Source organism: Hylobates moloch, unplaced genomic scaffold (assembly GCF_009828535.3).
Source record: "Hylobates moloch isolate HMO894 unplaced genomic scaffold, HMol_V3 SCAFFOLD_1, whole genome shotgun sequence".
NCBI classification, from domain to species: domain Eukaryota; kingdom Metazoa; phylum Chordata; class Mammalia; order Primates; family Hylobatidae; genus Hylobates; species Hylobates moloch.
In genome coordinates, this window is record NW_026652276.1 from 47,085,399 (window position 1) to 47,106,689 (window position 21,291).

At 36.5% G+C, this 21,291-nt stretch overlaps 1 long non-coding RNA gene across 5 annotated transcripts in view; it reads right to left on the reverse strand.

Annotated features, from left to right (window-relative positions):
• The window catches only part of LOC131383676 (uncharacterized), a 47,091-nt gene that overhangs the window by 22,326 nt on the left and 3,474 nt on the right, over window positions 1-21,291 (reverse strand). The window contains exon 1 of one of the 5 annotated variants that reach the window (XR_009213872.1): window positions 18,307-18,469. The exons of the other annotated variants lie outside the window; for them this stretch is intronic. This is a non-coding gene — a long non-coding RNA (uncharacterized LOC131383676). Of the gene's footprint in view, window positions 1-18,306; window positions 18,470-21,291 lie in introns of those variants that run through there. 5 annotated transcript variants of the gene reach the window in all.

The following is a 21,291-nucleotide window of genomic DNA, read 5'->3' on the forward strand; positions in this document are numbered from 1 at the left end:
TCTCAGCTCTGGTCACTGGTTGCCTGGAAATAGACCACTACTTTTAGTTATTTAAGGAATCTCCACAATTTTCCACAGTGGTTGTACTAGTTTACCTTCCCCCCGGCAGTATAAAAGTGTTCCCTTTTCACCACATACGTGCCAGCATCTATTATTTTTTGATTTTTTGGATTGTGGCCATTCTTGCAGGAGTAAGGTGGTATTACATTGTGGTTTTGATTTGCATTTGCATTTCCCTGATAGTGATGTTGAGTATTTTTTCATATGTTTGTTGGCCATTTGTGTATCTTCTTTTAAGAATTGTCTTTTCATGTCCTTAGCCCACTTTTTGATGGAATCGTTTGTTTTTTTCTTGCTAATTTTTTGAGTTTCTTGTAGATTCTGGATATCTTTGTCAGATATATAGATTGTTAGTTCTTTGTCAGATGTATAGATTGTGAAGATTTTTTCCCACTCTGTGGGTTGTCTGTTTACTCTACTCCTTGTTTCTTTTGCTGTGCAGAAGCTTTTTAGATTATTAAGTCCCATTTGTTTATCTTTGTTTTCATTGCATTTGCTTTTGGGTTCCTGGTCATAAAATCCTTGCCTAAGCCAACGTCTAGAAGGGTTTTTTTCCGATGCAATCTTCTAGAATTTTTATGGTTTCAGGTCTTAGATGTAAGTACTTGATCCATCTCGAGTAGATTTCTGTATAAGGTCAGAGATGAGGATATAGTTTTATTTCTCTACTTGTGCTTTGGCAATTATCCCAGCACCATTTGTTGAATTGGGTCTCTTTATGTTTTTGTTTGCTTTGTCAAAGATCAGTTGGCTGTAAGCATTTGGCTTTATTTCTGGGTTCTCTATTCTGTTCCATTGGTCTATGTGGCTATTTTTTATACCAGTGCCATGCTGTTTTGATGACTATGCCTTATAGTATAGTTTGAAGTCAGGTAATGTGATGTCTCCAGATTTGTTCTTTTTGCTTAGTCTTGCTTTGGCTATGTGGGCTCTTTTTTGGTTCCATATGAATTTTAGGATATTTTTTTCTCTTTGAAGAATAATGGTGGTATTTTGATAGGAATTGCAGTGAATTTGTAGATTGCTTTTGGCAGTATGGTCATTTTCACAATATTGATTCTACCCTTACATGAGCATGGGATGTGTTTCCATTTGTTTGCATTGTCTATGATTTATTTCAGCAGTGTTTTGTAGTTTTCCTTGTAGAGGTCTTTCACTTTCTTTGTTAGGTATATTCCTAAGTATTTTAACTTTTTTGCAGCTATTGTAAAAGGGGTTCTTGATTTGATTCTCAGCTTGATCACTGTTGGTGTATAGCAGAGGTACTGGTTTGTGTACATTAATTTTGTATCCTGAAACTTTGCTGAATTCATTTATTAGTTCTAGGAGGTTTTTGGAGGAGGAGTCATTAGGGTTTTCTAGGTATATAATCATATTATTAGCAAACAGCAACAGTTTGATTTCCTCTTTACTGATTTGGATGCCCTTTATTTCTTTCTCTTGTCTGATTGCTCTGGCTGGGACTTCCAGTACTATGTTGAATAGAAGTGGTGAGAGTGGGCATCCTTGTCTTGTTGCAGTTCTCAGAGGGAATACTTTCAACCTTTCCCATTCAGTATTATGTTGGCTATGGGTTTGTCATAGATGACTTTTATGGAGTTAAGATATGTCCCTTCTATGCCGATTTTGCTAAGGGTTTTAATCATGAAGGATGCTGAATTTTGTCAAATACTTTTTCTGTGTCTATTGAGATGGAGATCTTTCTTATTTTTCAATGTCAGTGTTTATCACTATAAACTTCCCTCTTAATATTGCTTTGGCTGAAACACAATGGTATGGTGTCTTTCCATTTTCATTTGTCTTAAGATATTTTCTAGTTATCCTTTTGATTTCTTTTTTGTCTCATTGGTTGTCAAGAGGATGCTGTTTAATTTTTACATTGTAAATTCCCAGGGTTTTTTTCTGTTAATTTCTAGCTTTATGCCATTATGGTTGGAAAAGATATTTAATATAACTTCAGTCCTCTTAAAGTTGTTAAGACTTGTTTTGTGATCTAACATGTAATATATCTTGGAGAATAGGTCCTTTTTTGTCAGCTTTCATACTTGGGCAACACAGAACAAGTCTCTTCTGCAGAACTTTGAAAAGTCAGAACATTGAATATACAGTCCAGGCCTCTCCTTTCTTCCCCAGGGAGAAGCTGGGAACTGGCAATTTATTTCCAATCATGTGCCAGGGGAAAGAATTACAGTGAGAGGGTGTGATAAATAGTCAATTTAAACCATCTTTAATGCAGCTGGTTTTGTGCTTTCCCAGGACACAGAAGCCTCTCAACTGATCTTCGGATAGCTCATACAGGAAATTGTTATTCAATCAGTATGTTCACTGGAAAAAGGAAGGTCCAGAGCTTCCTGTTCTGCCATGTTTCTGACCTGACTCCTTTAATAAGCATATATTTTATTTTCACATTCCAATTATCACTATATTTATTAATTTGTAGATGGAAAATTATGATAATTTTATTGTACATGTTATGTCTTAGTCTGCTGTTGTACTTGCAGTAAAATGGGTTCCTTGATTAGTGATGTATAAGTCGGGGGCACAAACTGAAATCACATATTTTTTTCCAAGGCCTCTAATAGTGTTAGAGACATTGATTCAGTTACCTGGTATGCATATTCAAATCTTGAATGAGTATCCCTTTGGTCAAGACTCGTAAGTATATACCTAAAATCATAAGCAATAAATCAATGTAATCCATTTTCCAGCTATGAGCTTGCCTGGATTTTGCCAATAGACAACCCATACTTGCTTTTAGCCTCTGAAGTAATGTTAAAAACAGAACAATTATTAGTCAGTTTTTGAGCATCTGAGCATAGAGTGGGATGCACCTTTTTGTTGTTGTTAATTCATCGATTACCTCTGTGAGTACTCATTTTGCCTACTCAAGAGCACACATGGTAACTACTTGTTGCTTTCTGTACCATCCTGAATTCAAAATTTGTTGTTCTTGTTTCATTTTTTAATGGGCAGCAGCCTACCCTACCTTGTTTCCTTTACACGTCCATAAAGTTTTTCATAGCAGTTCACCACACCCGGGTTTCTTTTATCTTCTGGTCATCTAAGGCCCACTTTCTGGACCATATAGCTACTCCATTGGCCAATGCCTAAGAATTGGTATAAATCCATACTATGTTATTTTTATTATCTAGTTCCATGAGAACTACAACTCTTAATTCTGTCTATTAAGTGAAATTATCTTTTACTTTTTCAGTAAAAAGACAACAATAAGCAAAGTACAATGTAGTTGACTTCCAGATTAAGTGTTAACTCTACCCTGGACTCTACTGTCTGTGGGCTATGCTACTTTTGAGGCAGCCTCAGGTAATATTCTAGTTTAGATTCCATGACTGCTTAATGTTGTTCAAAGCATTATTTAAATTCAGTTTTTTCCCTTGTTACTATGTGAATAAGGGCTAATAAAATGTACAGATTTGGTATGTGATTTCTTCAGAAACCAGTCTTTGTGACTCGTTTTAATTTTGGAGCTAGACAGACAAAAATTCATTATACTTGGTTGAAGAATGCTATCCCACCCTTCCTTCCTTCCTTCCTTCCTTCCTTCCTTCCTTCCTTCCTTCCTTTCCTTCCTTCCTTTCTCTCTTTCTCTTTTCTTTTTTGTTTCACTCTTGTTGCCCAGGCTGGAGTGCAATGGTGCAATCTCTGTTCATCACAACCTCCACCTCCTGGGTTCAAGCAATTCTCCTGCCTCAGCCTCCTGAGTAGCTGGGATTACAGGCATGTGCCACCATGCCCGGCTAATTTTGTATTTTTAGTAGAGATGGAGTTTCTCCATGTTGGTCAGGCTAGTCTCGAACTCCCAACCTCAGGTGATCCGCCCACCTCAGCCTCCCAAAGTGCTGGGATTACAGGTGTGAGCCACTGTGCCCAGCCTAAGAATGCTAGTATTTCTACCCCATGTAATTACTAGAAATTTTAACAGTTATGCTGGACCCTATATTTCAGTAGGATTAGTTGACTCTTCCCAGGTGGTCATACCATTAACATTTGGAAGTCATGCTTAGCTTGATTTCTAGATTTAGATATCAACATGATATTATTGATGCAATGAATATCAGTAGTTTATAGATGGAGTCAAATCAATGTTTCTTACCACCAGGTTGTAGCTATAAAGAAGATACTTTAAATACTCCCATATTGAGCACAAAAAGGTATTGGAGACTATTTCACATGAATGCACATTTGATTTTTACTTTCTTTCAAAATAGAAATCTAAAAGGAAGCGCTGGTCAAATTGATCACAGAATACGAATCTCCCTCAGCTTGTTGCACAACTTGAATTTTTAACACCACATAGAGCATGAATGATGGTATTAAATGACTCCTTACTCAGTTCTCTAGAGTCTTGAGTCATCTTCCAGGCTCCATCATCTTTCTTTACATGTTATACTGTACTATTAAGCAAATAATTTGAGGATACTAATTTATCTTTATCTAACATATCTTTAATCAAAACTAAAATTTCTTGATGTTCATTTTTTCCCCTACTTCCTTTCCCAGTATCCTATTAGGCTGGTATAAAAGTTACTGCGGTTTTTGCCATTACTGATTTTTTTTTTTTTTTGGGACAGAATCTTAATCTGGTCCCCAGAATGGAGTGCAGTGGCCTCATCTAGGCTCACTGCAACCTCCACCTCCCGGGTTCAAGGGATTCTTGTGCTGATTAGCTGGGATTGCAGGCGTGTGCCACCATATCTGGCTAATTTTTTGTTTTTATAATAGAGACAGGGTTTCACCATGTTGTCCAGGCTGGTCTTGAACTCCTGACCTTAGATGATCTGCCTGCCTCAGCCTCCCAAAGTGCTTACAGGTGTGAGCCACTGCGCCCAGCTGCCATTACTCTTAATGGCAAAAACCACAGTAACTTTTGCATCAACCTAGTATGTTACTTTATATTAATGAATTGACTAGATTTAGGTAGTTCTAAAGGTTACCATCTAATGTGCCAAATTAAAAGAGAATGAATAGCAGATTTATATGTCATCTCTGTTTCCACTGGTTTGGATAAGACAAGAGTCCCATATTCATACATCATATTCATTTCAGTAATATGTTCTGGTAGGAGTTATGCAACAAACTTACATAACTTTCATTCATTAATTCCTACTTTGAACCATATTTTTACTTAAGAATATTTTACCATGTCCTGCTAAATTAATTGCATTGCCTTTTACCTTTTAAATAGCAGATTTAGGTATATTCTGATTTTGTGTATCAGTGTCTAGGAATTCCAATCATGTTATTTTACTACCCTGGATGATTTCCTTGCATACCAATGCAAATGGCCTTAGACACTATTATGGAAAAAAATATTTTCCCCTTCAAATTTATATGTCGAAGCCCTAACCCACAGTGCAACAGTATTTGGAGGTGGGACCTTTGGAAGATAATTAGGTTTATATGAGGACATGAGGGTGGGGCTCCCATGATGGGATTCATGTCCTTATAGGAAGAGGAAGATGGACCAGACCTTTTACTCTCTTTATTTCTCTCTCTGTCTCTCTCAAGCCACCATTTGAGGATATAGCAAAAAGGCAGCCATCTGCAAGCCAGAAGAGAGCTCTCACCCAGAGAAGCACACTGGCCAGCACCTTGATCTTAACCTTCCAGTCTCCAGAATTGTGAGAAATAAATGTCTGTTGTTTGAGCCCCCAGTCCATGGTATTTTGTTATGGTTGCCTGAACTGACAGATTGCCTGCTCTGAAATTGCACCAACAGTCCCTGGCTATTTTGTCATTCAGAATAAACCTCTTTTTAGACACCTGCTGTTTTAAACAGCATTGCCTTGAAAGAGACTACAGATTCTGTTTTTATGTCATCATTAGGTTTTTAAAATTCATCAAGGCAAGGATAAATGGAGGAGTTGGTAAAGCAGCCTGATCATATAATCTCTTATAGTGATCCATTAAAATTTTAGTAGCTACTCCATCTATCCCCTCCTTTTCCGTATCTTTTTAAGTTAATCATGTGACTATATTCTACCCAGTTTAAATATCTCTAGCTTCTTTTTTAAAACCCATTTTATCCTTTTTCCCCTTTCTTCTGAATAATCCTGATTTTTTTCCCCATCATTTAGCCCTACTTATGGAATCTGAATCAGGAGGTCAATGAAAGCTTTCCTTACAGTATCCTGCTCATCTGTTTGTAGAGTAACATAAGAAGCCCAAGCATCTGGAAACTCTTTAATTACAACATCAGTCATCACTTGAGTCAAAGGCATTAAATTATGGGGTAATTCAGTATCATCATGTAACCAATCCACAGTCGCTGGTATTTTCAACATTTCAGGGGCTTTAGAAGGATTATTTTATTTAGTATCTAATTTTTCATTTATACACGTTTTATGTACTTTGCCTTTATCCACCTCTACAGATTGCGAGTTTGACTCTAACACATCTCTGTAAAAATTGCAACTAATTGAGAACTCTGAATAAGACCAACATTCTCTTCCATTGATCAGTACATAATGCAAGGGAAGTACCTCCTTAGATCTGAATGCATAAACATAATTTTAGCAGAGGCTTCCCAGGATGCTGTTTATAACATTCCACAAATGACTTAGGTCTTTGACTGACTACCCGTTTCATTTGTCTTTGGTTTCCTCACCCTGCAGCCTGTATACTCTTTTTAGTGATCCTCATTCAGACTGTCACATTCTGAGCAAAAGAAATACCTGCCCAATTCCCTTTTGGCACACTTTCTCTTCCCTTTAGTATCACCAGCCATTATTTGGTGTACTTGGCAGCCTCAGTTCTTTCTGTTCCTTTCATTTTTTCAAACTAGCGACATTACAAAATTCTTGGCTGACTTCCCCTCTGTCTGAATTTCTTTCTCAACCCATGTAGCTATTTCCCTTGGTTCAGAATATACCACCTCCATGTTCCATTGATATGCTTCTTTTTTCATCAGTGGTTGCAGCATTTGCCTGACTCAAGCCAGAAGTGACCCAGGAGACAGACTATCATCAAAAGTTCATCATCTCCCACTCCTCATCTTTCTTTTCCTTAAACAAAATCTTAGCCAACATTTACAATTAGAGACAAAGGTCATTTCAATACTCAACTCACTGTGCCAACTGCATCAATTACACAGGGTCAGAGAACTATTTTAAAAGGACTCCACAAAGTATGCTTAAATTAGGTTTTGATAAAGGTAAAGGGTATGGTACAGCAGGAGAAAGAAAACACAGACAAACGTTAGAGAGGTTTGAGATTCCCAGACATAGCTCCCATGATCTTTCTCAATTTTACAGGATGTGCTTTGTCATTAGATCATGATTCACCAGGATATGTATGAGATATGGTGGTCTTAGGGCAGCCAAGCACAAGTTTCCTGAGGAATCTTCCTACTCGACTGGTCAATAGCTTGAATCGGGCTGTGTAACTAGTTTAAGCAGGTACAGACCATCAACCTACATTCTCAAGGAACAATGTAGATAACTTGCTAGTGGGTGCTACTAGAGAAGTTTCAGAATGCAAACTGCACATTATAATTCTGTAGGTAGTACATTTTATCCCATTACTGGCCAAGGGTCGATATCATGGTTCCAGGCAAATTTGGAGATACACAGAGTTACAATTGCTTAGACCAGCTTCAAGTTCATCTTATCTGTACACAATGTTTCTTTACTATATGAATTTTAGTTTTCCATGGAGTTGATATTTGATTCCTTTTTTATTGCTTGGCTTCCTATTATATTATTACCTTAGTTTGTTTCCTGTTACCTATCCTCCTCTCCTTCACTCTTGTTTGGAGGCAAATATTCTTTTTTCCAGGTTTAACTCATCGATCTTTATTCTTTATTCCTCTCTCTCATTCCCTCTCATTCATTCCACAATTAAATATTGGGTTTCTACGATGTACTAGACACTGTCTTTGACCTAAGGAGGTCAGTATATGAAGACAGGTAAACACGGAAACATATAAATACGATTGAATGTTGTCAGTAATATGAGAAAATTGTGACTTGGGTTATAGTGAAGCACAAATAAGAGGGTTTTCAATCTACCTGCTGATTCAGGAAAAGTTTTATGTAAGAATTGGTGCTTGAAGGGTCAGTTGGAGTGAAGGATAAATAGGTACACTAATGGCAGATGTGTACTATGCTGTGTAATAAATAGGAAACCACTGAAAGACTTTTAGTTGGAGAATAAAGTGGTCAGATATAATATTCTGGAAGTGGTTGGATAATGGATTGGAGTTAGGCAAGACTGGAAGCAGTAAGTTTGTTACAGTTGAGGTCTCTATTGCTGCATCGCCTTTGTACTCTATGCTCACCCTAAATCATTAAATTACACCGGTAGACACCTATATTTACTTAGCTGCAAACTCAGTGCTTTATTTTCAGCACTCATCCTCTTGGATGCATTTGCCACTGCTTGTTCTTATGCCCCTTTTGAAATTCCCTTCCCTTGGCTGACAGGCTACTATTTGTTGAAGAAAAGTCATTATCTGGATTCCTGGAGAGTTAGAGGCAGAAATCATGATCCGGTACCCCTGAGCACTGACTGTACTTTCTCCACCCCATGATGATCTAGCCTTCCTGATGCTGAATTTGGTTCAAGACCCAAGTGTGCCTGGTGTGGAAAATAGTTCTTTAAACAGAAGTACAAAAATAAGAATAGTTTCTTCCTGGAAACAAGTAGAAAACCAAGTAACATAGCCAAATGGTGTCTATTTTCCAAATTTTGATAGCAGTTGCAATTGAAGAGGGTAAACAGCATTGAGGTGTGTTTATTGCGCATGCAACAGATTTCAGTATTCTTGGTTAAATAAATCTGGAAAGCGCATGTTATGATTATGGGGATTACATGTCTTGGTGATGGCAGGGGAATGGATGGTAGCAGCATTGTGGGATTGCTCCTAGACAATTTGTAACTCTCCTGATGTGCTTTACTCTCCCTTCTAGGTCTGCTCTTATTTACCTATTTGATGTGTCCTCGGTGGCCATGCCTACTGTTGTAGACTCTACAGCCAAGTGACACAGATGGCCTGAACTCTCAACACAACTCCTTTGTCACCCTTCATCATGTCTTTCTCTTTATATAAAACACTCAAATGATCTACTCCATTTATTTTTAGTAGGAACAGATTTTCTACTTTCATTTTGGGATAATGAAGCCACATTGAGAAGACCTCATAAAGTCAGAGCCAGAATACTACTTCCTCATTCTGAACTTCTGCTTAATTAATTCCTAAAACCTATCAATGATGCCAGTCGACAGCTTGTCTCTCGTGGATTTTAAGCAGTTAACTCTTTTGGGGTTCTTTCGTTAATGTTAGGGGCATTGGTTAAGTGGGCCTCAAAGGGCCTCTCTGGATTTTGTTTAGCAAAGATAAGCAGAAAGCCAATGAAATAAACAAAAGAAGTAATGAGAAAAGCATTTATATTTGTTTTGACAAACTTGAAAGTACCATTACCCATCTTTTCATAAAGGAAAGTAGGACCAACGGGTAAAACCAAGAGTTGACTTTTTCATGAGATGCTTGGTGTTAATAAGTTATGTTCACTCTACAGGGAAACATTCAATATCCACCGTCAATTTAAGGCCTTGAAAATTGTGCACATCTAAAAAGAAGAGTCCTGGTTTTTTGTTTTAGAATAATGATGATGATGATGATGATGATGATGATGGTAATAGTTGTTAAGGTAAAACATGCCTTAACACAAAATGACAAGAGAAGATAGGGTGCATGTTTAAGATAAAACATGCCTTAACACAAAATGACAAGAGAAGATAGGGTTCTAGTTTCTGTGCATTCAGAAACTAACCATATATTCAAAAATATTTTAAAGACAGATGTACAGAAACCAAGTAAAATACTATGCGACATTAAATTCTAGTCGTACTGAAAGTGCTTCACTGCTTGAAAATGAGACAGGATTCTGAACTAATATTTCAGAGGTTCCACTTCTTGAAAAGCTATTAGGATTCTGAACTAATATTTGGGAGGTTCCACTGTTTGAAAAGATAGTAGGATTCTGAACTAATATTTAGGAAGTTTCTAAAAGAATAATATAGCAATTTGATTTCTACAAAATAAATGTTTACAGATCACGGAAGGAGACTATGTGAACAGTATTTGTGGAAGCAATCACTACAGTTGGAAGGTACTAGGCCCTGCGTTGCTGAAGAATTCTTGCCATACAAGCTCACAGTAGTTCATAGAAGACAGTTCATAATATTATTTGAGAAACAACAGACAATTCAGTAAAACATAAAGTGAAAATATGTTTAATAAGGGTCTATATTATTTTGCAAATGGCATACCTATTAAAGTCAGGAATTCAAGTTTATGCTTTATTCATTAAAAGTATGAGGCCTTGGAAAATTCTTAGATCTCAATTATTATGACTTTAAAATGGGTTACCAAATTTTTAAAATTATTATTATACTGTAAGTTTTAGGGTACATGTGCATAACATGCAGGTTTGTTATGTATGTATACATGTGCCATGTTGGTGTGCTGCATCCATTAATTCATCATTTAGCATTAGGTATATCTCCTAATGCTATCCCTCCCCACTCCCCCCACACCACAACAGTCCCTGGTGTGTGATGTTCCCCTTCCTGTGTCCATGTGTTCTCATTGTTCAGTTTCCACCTATGAGTGAGAACATGCGGTGTTTGGTTTTTTGTCCTTGCAATAGTTTGCTGAGAATGATGGTTTCCAGCTTCATCCATGTCCCTACAAAGGACGTGAACTCATCATTTTCTATGGCTGCATAGTATTCCATGGTGTATATGTGCCACATTTTCTTAATCCAGTCTATCATTGTTGGACATTTGGATTGGTTCCAAGTCTTTGCTATTGTGAATAGTACCGCAATAAACATACGTATGCATGTGTCTTTATAGCAGCATGATTTATAATCCTTTGGGTGTATACCCAGTAATGGGATGGCTGGGTCAAATGGTATTTCTAGTTCTAGATCCCTGAGGAATCACCACACTGACTTCCACAATGGTTGAACCAGTTTACAGTCCCACCAACAGTGTAAAAGTGTTCCTATTTCTCCACATCCTCTCCAGCACCTGTTGTCTCCTGACTTTTTAATGATGGCCATTCTAACTGGTGTGAGATGGTATCTCATTGTGGTTTTGATTTGCATTTCTCTGATGGCCAGTGATGATGAGCATTTTTTCATGTGTTTTTTGGCTGCATAAATGTCTTCTTTTGAGAAGTGTCTGTTCATATCCTTTGTCCACTTTTTGATGGGGTTGTTTGTTTTTTTCTTGTAAATTTGTTTGAGTTCATTGTAGATTCTGGATATTAGCCCTTTGTCAGATGAGTAGATTGCAAAAATTTTCTCCCATTCTGTAGGTTGCCTGTTCACTCTGATGATAGTTTCTTTTGCTGTGCAGAAGCTCTTTAGTTTAATTAGATCCCATTTGTCAATTTTGGCTTTTGTTGCCATTGCTTTTGGTGTTTTAGACATGAAGTCCTTGCCCATGCGTATGTCCTGAATGGTATTGCCTAGGTTTTCTTCTAGGGTTTTTATGGTTTTAGGTCTAACATGTAAGTCTTTAATGCATCTTGAATTAATTTTTGTATAAGGTGTAAGGAAGGGATTCTGTTTCAGCTTTCTACATATGGCTAGCCAGTTTTCCCAGCACCATTTATTAAATAGGGAATCCTTTCCCCATTTCTTGTTTTTGTCAGGTTTGTCAAAGATCAGATAGTTGTAGATATGCGGCATTATTTCTGAGGTCTCTGTTCTGCTCCATTGTTCTATATTTCTGTTTTGGTACCAGTACCATGCTGCTTTGGTTACTGTAGCCTTGTAGTATAGTTTGAAGTCAGGTAGCGTGATGCCTCCAGCTTTGTTCTTTTGGCTTAGGATTGACTCGGCAATGCGGGCTCTTTTTTGGTTCCATATGAACTTTAAAGTAGTTTTTTCCAATTCTGTGAAGAAAGTCATTGGTAGCTTGATGGGGATGGCATTGAATCTATAAATTACCTTGAGCAGTATGGCCATTTTCATGATATTGATTCTTCCTATCCATGAGCATGGAATGTTCTTCCATTTGTTTGTATCCTGTTTTATTTCATTGAGCAGTGGTTTGTAGTTCTCCTTGAAGAGGTCCTTCACATCCCTTGCAAGTTTGATTCCTAGGTATTTTATTCTCTTTGGAGCAATTGTGAATGGGAGTTCACTCATGATTTGGCTCTCTGTTTGTCTGTTATTGGTGTACAAGAATGCTTGTGATTTTTGAACATTGATTTTCTATCTTGAGACTTTGCTGAAGTTGCTTATCAGCTTAAGGAGATTTTGGGCTGAGATGATGGGGTTTTCTAGATATGCAGTCATGTCATCTGCAAACAAGGACAATTTGACTTCCTCTTTTCCTAATTGAATGCCCTTTATTTCCTTCTCCTGCCTGATTGCCCTTGCCAGAACTTCCAACACTATGTTGAATAGGAGTGGTGAGAGAGGGCATCCCTGTCTTGTGCCAGTTTTCAAAGGGAATGCTTCCAGTTTTTGTCCATTCAGTATGATATTGGCTGTGGGTTTGTCATAGATAGCTCTTGTTATTTTGCGATACGTCCCATCAATACCTAATTTATTTTGAGTTTTTTTGCATAAAGGGTTGTTGAATTTTGTCAAAGGCCTTTTCTGCATCTATTGAGATAATCATGTGGTTTTTTGTCTTTGGTTCTGTTTATATCCTGGATTACGTTTATTGATTTGCATATGTTGAACCAGCCTTGCATCCCAGGGATGAAGCCCACTTGATCATGGCGGATAAGCTTTTTGATGTGCTGCTGGATTCAGTTTGCCAGTATTTTATTGAGGATTTTTGCATCAATGTTCATCAGGGATATTGGTCTAAAATTCTCTTTTTTTGTTTTGTCTCCGCAAGGCTTTGGTATCAGGATGATGCTGGCCTCAAAAAATGAGTTAGGGAGGATTCCCTCTTTTTCTATTGATTGGAATGGTTTCAGAAGGAATAGTACCAGCTCCTCCTTGTACTTCTGGTAGAATTCGGCTGTGAATCCATCTGGTCCTGGACTTTTTTTGGTTGGTAAGCTATTAATTATTGCCTCAATTTCAGAGCCTGTTATTGGTGTATTCAGAGATTCAACTTCTTCCTGGTTTAGTCTTGGGAGTGTGTATGTGTCAAGGAATTTATCCATTTCTTCTAGATTTTCTAGTTTATTTGTGTAGAGGTGTTTATAGTATTCTCTGGTGGTAGTTTGTATTTCTGCATGATCGGTGGTGATATCCCCTTGTCATTTTTTATTGCATCTGTTTGATTGTTCTCTCTTTTCTTGTTTATTAGTCTTGCTAGCAATCTATCAATTTTGTTGATCTTTTAAAAAAACCAGCTCCTGGATTCAATGATTTTTTTGAAGGGTTTTTCATGTCTCTATCTCCTTCAGTTCTGCTCTGATCTTAGTTATTTCTTGCTGTCTGCTAGCTTTTGAATGTGTTTGCTCTTGCTTCTCTAGTTCTTTTAATTGTGATGTTAGGGTGTCAATCTTAGATCTTTCCTCCTTTCTCTTGTGGGCATTTAGTGCTATAAATTTCCCTCTACACACTGCTTTGAATGTGTCCCAGAGATTCTGGTATGTTGTGTCTTTGTTCTCATTGGTTTTAAAGAAAATTTTTATTTCTGCCTTCATTTTGTTATGTACCCAGTAGTCATTCAGGAGCAGGTTGTTCAGTTTCCATGTAGTTGAGCGGTTTTGAGTGAGTTTCTTAATCCTAAGTTCTAGTTTGATTGCACTGTGGTCTGAGAGACAGTTTGTTATAATTTCTGTTCTTTTACATTTGCTAAGGAGTGCTTTACTTCCAACTATGTGGTCAATTTTGGAATATGTGTGGTGTGGTGCTGAAAAGAATGTATATTCTGTTGATTTGGGGTGGAGAGTTCTGTAGATGTCTATTAGGTCTGCTTGGTGCAGAGCTGAGTTCAATTCCTGGATATCCTTGTTAACTTTCTGTCTTGTTGATCTGTCTAATGTTGACAGTGGGGTGTTAAAGTCTCCCATTATTATTGTGTGGGAGTCTAAGTCTCTTTGTAGGTCACTCAGGACTTGCTTTGTGAATCTTGGTGCTCCTGTATTGGGTGCATGTATATTTAGGATAGTTAGCTCTTCTTCTTTAATTGATCCCTTTACCATCATGTAATGGCCTTCTTTGTCTCTTTTGATCTTTGTTGGTTTAAAGTCTGTTTTATCAGAGACTAGGATTGCGACCCCTGCCTTTTTTTGTTTTCCGTTTGCTTGGTAGATCTTCCTCCATCCCTTTATTTTGAGTCTATGTGTGTCTCTGCACGTGAGATGGGTTTCCTGAATACAGCACACTGATGGGTCTTGACTCTTTATCCAATTTGCCAGTCTGTGTGTTTTAATGGGAGCATTTAGCTCATTTACATTTAAGGTTAATATTGTTATGTGTGAATTTGATCCTGTCATTATGATGTTAGCTGGTTATTTTGTTCGTTAGTTGATGCAGTTTCTTCCTAGCCTTGATGGTCTTTACAATTTGGCATGATTTTGCAGTTCCTGGTACCGGTTGTTCCTTTCCATGTTTAGTGCTTCCTTCAGGAGCTCTTTTATGGCAGGCCTGGTGGTGACAAAATCTCTCAGCATTTGCTTGTCTGTAAAGTATTTTATTTCTCCTTCACTTATGAAGCTTAGTTTGGCTGGATATGAAATTCTGGGTTGAAAATTTTTTTCTTTAAGAATGTTGAGTATTGGCCCCCACTCTCTTCTGGCTTGTAGAGTTTCTGCTGAGAGATCAGCTTTTAGTCTGATGGGCTTCCCTTTATGGGTAACACGACCTTTCTCTCTGGCTGCCCTTAACATTGTTTCCTTCATTTCAACTTTGGTGAATCTGACAATAATGTGTCTTGAAGTTGCTCTTCTCGAGGAGTATCTTTGTGGTGTTCTCTGTATTTCCTGAATTTGAATGTTGGCCTGCCTTGCTAGATTGGGGAAGTTCTCCTGGATAATATCCTACAGAGTGTTTTCCAACTTGGTTCCACTCTCTCTGTCACTTTCAGGTACACCAATCAGACGTAGATTTGGTCTTTTCACATGGTCCCATATTTCTTGGATGCTTTTGTCATTTCTTTTTATTCTTTTTTCTCTAAACTTCTCTCCTCACTTCATTTCATTCATTTCGTCTTCCGTTGCTGATAACCTTTCTTCTAGTTGATCACTTTAACAAGTGTCTGTAAGAATTGATTGAAATTAAATGTATATCAAAGCATTTTTGTAAACTGTAGAGCACAATATGATGGCTACTTTGTTTTGTTTTTTTTTTTTTTTTTGAGATGGAGTGTTGCTCTTTTTGCCCAGGCTGGAGTGCAATGGTGTGATCTTGGCTCACTGAAACCTCTGCCTCCTGGGGTCAAGCGGTTTTCCTGCCTCAGCTTCCCGAGTAGCTGGGATTACAGGCAACCACGCCTGGCTAATTTTGTATTTTAGTAGAGATGGGGTTTCTCCATGTTGGTCAGTTGGTCTCGAACTCCCAACCTCACTTGATCCACCTGCCTCGGCCTCTCTAAGTGCTGGGATTACAGGCATGAGTCACCATGCCCAGTGATTTCTACTTTTTAATTCTGCTTTTAAATTTGTGAATAGCACCATCTTTACTATCATATCAGGACATGAGAGTAGGCTACCTTAAACTGGTTGAAATTAAAATAAGTCTAGACACAACAGATTCAAGTTCTCAAATGATGCTTTCCAATTTCTTAATTATTCTTTCATCTGTATTTATTTTATCCTCAGGAAAGTTTATCTCAACTGTTTTCAAAGATGAACTTAGCAACCTCTAGAGAGAGAAAAAGAAAAGTTTCTTTCCCCAAAGAATTCCAGCCAATCTGAATATGTAGTTTTATCTTGAGCTATGTGAATGCGTCTACAAATGTATTACTGTGACTAGTTTTCTGAATACTCTTACTGAGTGAGTCTTGGTCAAGTGCTCATGCTAGAGCTTGGAGGGTACAGTCAGTCCTATTTAATTCTTAAAGAACAATTTAGTAAGGTATAGTTTGTTTTCTGCTCCTGTAACAAAATACCATAGACTGAGTAATTTATAAATAAAAGAGATTTATTTGGTTCATGGTTCTGGAAGCTAGGATTCAAAGATTGAGAGGCCACAACTGGTGAGGTCCTTCTTGCTGTACCATAACATAGCAGAAGGCATCACAAGGTCAGAGAGCACATGAGAGAGATAGAGAGAAAAAGGGGGTGAAGCTCTCATATCCCACTCCCAAGATGATGGCATTAATTCATTTGTGAGTGCAGAGTCCTCATCACCTAATGCCTCTTAGAGGTCCTACCTCTTAATACTGTCACAATGACAATTACATTTCAACCTGCGTTTTAAGGGGACATTCAAATCATACCCCAAGGGCAGGCAAAAAAGCAGATTCTGCTGTACCCATATCACTATCATCTTTTCATAATGGTCACACTCTAATAAAAAAATAGGTAAGGTTTTTCCTCCCAGTTTTTTAGTAGTTTAACCATTAATTAATATTTACAACAAATGATACGTTAACATTTTTATTTAAGAGGTTAACCATACTTTGTTGTATACTTTAAACTTTTCTAAGAGTGTAGATTTTATGTTAATTGTTCTTATCACACACATACACAACACAAAGATGGCAGGAAGAAACTTTTGGAGTTTATACATAGGTTTATGGCATAGACTATAGCGATCGTTTCATGGGTATGTTCTTATTTCCAAATTCATCAAATTGTATACATTAAAAATTGACAGTGTGGAATGTATAAACCTTGAGTATAAAATTTGTTGAATGTTAGCCATTCTATATACCTTTATAATCAACATCCTTGTAACTAACATATCAGTCAAGTTTTAGAACATTTTTCTCTTTCCAGACTGTTCTATCATACCCCTTGCCAGTTAATTCCATAGCCCTTCCCCCGTGGGCACCATTATCTTTTACCTCTATCATTATAGATTAGCTTTGCCTGTTCTTGAATTTTATTAAATATATAAACATAATCATATAGTATGCAATTTGACTTCTTTCTCTAAACAGAATGCTTTTGAGATTAACCCATATTGTTGCTTGCATCAGTAGTTCATTTTATTGTATTGCTAAAGAATATATTTCATCATATGACTATAAAACATTTTATCTGTTTTCTGTGAACATTTGGGTTGTGTTGTTTTGGGCTATTATGAGTAAAACTGTTACAATTATTCAACTCAAGTCTTTTCTTTGACATATATTTTCATTTCTGCTGGGTAAATGTCTATGAGTGGTGTTGCTGCGTTGTATGGTAATAACGTACTTAACTTTAAAATATATTGCCAAACAGTCTTTCAAAGTGGTTGCAACATTTTATAGCCCTATCAGCAATGTGTATGAGAAGGTTCATTTGTTCCACTTTCTTGCCAAAAATTGATAATTGTCAGTCCTTTTAAATTTTAACTATTTCCGTAGGTGGTGAGTAGAGTCTTATCTGGTTTAATTTGCCTTTTCCTGATAATGTTGAACATCTTTTCATTTTTCTCTCTGGGTATTACTATACCTTTTCTTTTGTGAAGTATCTGCTTCTTTTGCTCATTTATTAAGTTGTGTTAACCTTTTGATTATTGATTTATAATAGTTCTTATATATTTTGGAGTCAAGTTCTTTGTAAGATATGAATATTTTTCTCCCAGTGTGGCTTGCCTATCCATTTCCTTAATGGTGACTTGGATAAGTGGAAATTTTTAATGTTAGTGAAATCTAATTTATCACCCTTTTCTTTAATGATTATTGATTTTGGGGATTCTCTAAGGAACCTATGTGAACCACAAAGTTGCAAATATATTCTCCTACATTTTATTATATGAGACTTAGTTTTCACTCTTACATTTAGATCTATGGATGATCAAAACTCACATTAATTGTTGTGTATAAAGTAAGGTAGGGGTCCAATAGACTTCAGTTTTGATTTTAACAGATATCCATTGTTATTATTATTAGAAATATGTTGCTTAACTAAAATAATACAATTTCTATGTCCATTTTTGTATCATTAAGTAAAAGGAATTATATTTTTATCAGATCTTTTTATTGTTAATCTGTGTCTTACTTCTCCTTCTGGATTTAATGTAAGACCAGTTATTTCTACATTTAATATAGCTGATAAAATAGGAGAAGTGATGAGGGAGAAGTAATGAGTTTAATTAATAAGTTAATTAGTATTACTATTGCAGCTAAATGGAAACTAAACAATACCACTGATCTGAGCTCCCAGTAGGTTGGAGATGGAGATAGTTGACAAAGGAAGGGCTTGAATATGATTCATATGAGGGTACGTTAGGTGAGCCCTTCTATTTTCTTCTTTTCCCATGACAAATGCAAGTTCTTTTTTGAATATTCAAGATAAATTAGGAACTGCCAAAACTTTTAAAGAAACAATTACAATAAAAGATCGGAAATATTTTCATCCACACAATAATGAAAGTACTACATGCCAAAACTTGAAGTAAGCAATTTGTAGAGATATATTCAGAGGTTTAAATGTATGTATTCAAAATGGTCAAAAATTAAACTAAGCATCCATTTTAAGAATTTAAGGCCAGGTGTGGTGGCTCACACCTATAATCCCAGTAATTTGGAATGCTGAGGCAGGCGGATCAGCTGAGGTCTGGAGTTTGAGACCAGCCTGGCCAACATGGTAAAACTCAGTCTCTACTAAAAATACAAAATTAGCCAGGCGTGGTGGTGCATGCCTGTAATCCCAGGTACTTGGGAGGCTGAGGCAGGAGAATAGCTTGGACCCGGGAGGTGGAGATTGCAGTGAGCCGAGATCGTGCCATTGTACTCCAGCCTGGGTAACAATAGCGAAACTCCATCTCAAAAAAAAAAAAATTAAAAAAGAATGATAAGTTCATTAAAGTGGAAGGGAGAACATATTAATTATAAGGCAGAAGTTATAGAGAGAATGAGTAACACCAAAGTCTCTTTTTTAAAAAGACTAATAACACTGACAAACTTCTGATGAGAATGAGCAAAGAAAAGACACAAATTGTCAACATCTGCTGTGAGAAAAGTACAATATTAGGGATATTGGAGAAGTTAAGCAATGACTGGATATTATTAGTCACATATCAATAAATTTGTAAATGTATCAAAAATTATTTGAAAATTATAACTAATCAAAAATTAGTCAGAAAGAAAGAGAAACTTGGACAATTATTAATCATTAAGGAAACTGAATCAGTAATCAGCATTTTCTGAAAAAAACCGTGTAGGTCAAATTAGCTTTTCTAATAAGTTCTGCCATTCAAGAGGAAAGAAAAATTGGGAATATTTCCCGACTAAATAATAAGACTAGTAACCTTGATAACAAAACCAGATAAGGACAGTACAAGAAAGACAATTTATAGGTCAATCTCATTATGAACAAAATAAAAAATTCTCTAAACAAAATATTAGCAAATGTTGGCAAACAGAATCCCAATCTTTATAGAGGCATAATATATTATGATAAAGTTGGATTTCTTCCAGGATCTCATTCATAGATTAACTTTGGACAATCAGTTAATGAAATCCCCAACATGATTAGATTATTAAAGAAAAATGATACAGTCCTATCAACAGATGCAGAAAATGCATTTGATAAAAATTCTGTATCCTTTTAAAAAGAAACTAAGCAAACTAGGAGGAGATACTGGATACCTACAATAAACTTACAATAAATAATATAATGAATGTTGAAAATATTGAATAATTTACAAAATTATTTCATCTTTAACCACATCTGAACAACATTGTATTGGAAGTGTTAGCCAGTTCAGTAGAGCAAGAGAGAAACAAAACAAAACAAAAAGTTTGGAAAGAAGAAACAAAACTGATGTTATTCTTGGTAGACAAGATCATTTACATAGGAGTTCAAAGAGGATTCACATACTAATTATTAGAATTAATGAGCCTAGCAAAATTTCTGGATTTAAAGTGAATTATTAAAAAATCAATTTATTTTTCACAAACAAGAAATAGAATATAAAATTTAGAAGGTATTCAAATAGTATAAAAACTATAACATACCTAGGAACAAATTTATCTAAAAGTATGCAGGACTACCAATGTATAACACTATTATACATTACTGAGATAAATTAGAAAGCTCTCTATAGGGAAATATGACATAAACATGGATTGAAAAACTTAATAATAATCTAGAGCTTGAATGTAATTCCAATCAAAATCTCAATAAGATTTTTGTTTGGTCAAGTTGGAAGGCAGATCCTAAAATTTATACATAAGTGCAAAGGGTCAAGAATGGAGAATACACATATCAAAGAAGTAAATGATGAAATTACTTGCTCTACCAGATGTCAACATATATAATAAATTGCAGTGATTAAGATATAGGAAGGCAAGTCGACCCAATGCAGCACCATAGAGAGCTCAGAAGCAAACCTGTACATGGACACTTGATATACGACAGAAGCAGTTTGACACATAAATGAGGAATGACATATTTTTCATTAAATAGTGCTGGGTCACTCATATATTTATGTATTTATGTATCTATCTATAATCTACTTTCCTCATCCTATTGATGTATTATTTATCTCTGTATTCTATTATGAATCTGTTCTCAGGGTCATCCATTCATCTATTTATACTTTATTATTTCTCAAAAGATATGAGGTAGTTTACGAAAATTCAGGAAAGAGGAAAAAATAGTTGAAGGAATCAAGAGTACTGTTTTTATGTATAAAATGTGGTTTCTGTTGGGAGGAGTCCAGTGTTAACAAAAATGTAATCAGAGGAAGGATTTCTTGTGCATGTCCAACTGAATATTCAGGACAAATTATGTTTCATTTGCTTGGCCATCATCATAAGGGTTTGCAGCTTCTTGGAAATAAATTTCAGGCAATGCTTTTAATCTGGTTAAAATTTAAGACTGAGAGATGCATTCCATTTAACAGAAAAGGCGACTGGCCGGGTGCCGTGGCTCATGCCTGTAATCCCAGCACTTTAGGAGGCCTAGGTGGCTGGATCCCCTGAGCCCAGGAGTTCAAGACCAGCCTGGCAACAGGGTGAAACCCCATCTCTACTTAAAATACAAAAATAGACCTGGTTAGCTGTCATGGCCCTTGCCTGTAGTCCCAGCACTCAGAAGGCTGAGGTGGGAGGATCACTTGAGCCTGGGAGGTCAAGACTGCAGTGAGCCATAATTCTGCCACTGCAGCTAGGGTGTGAGTGAGA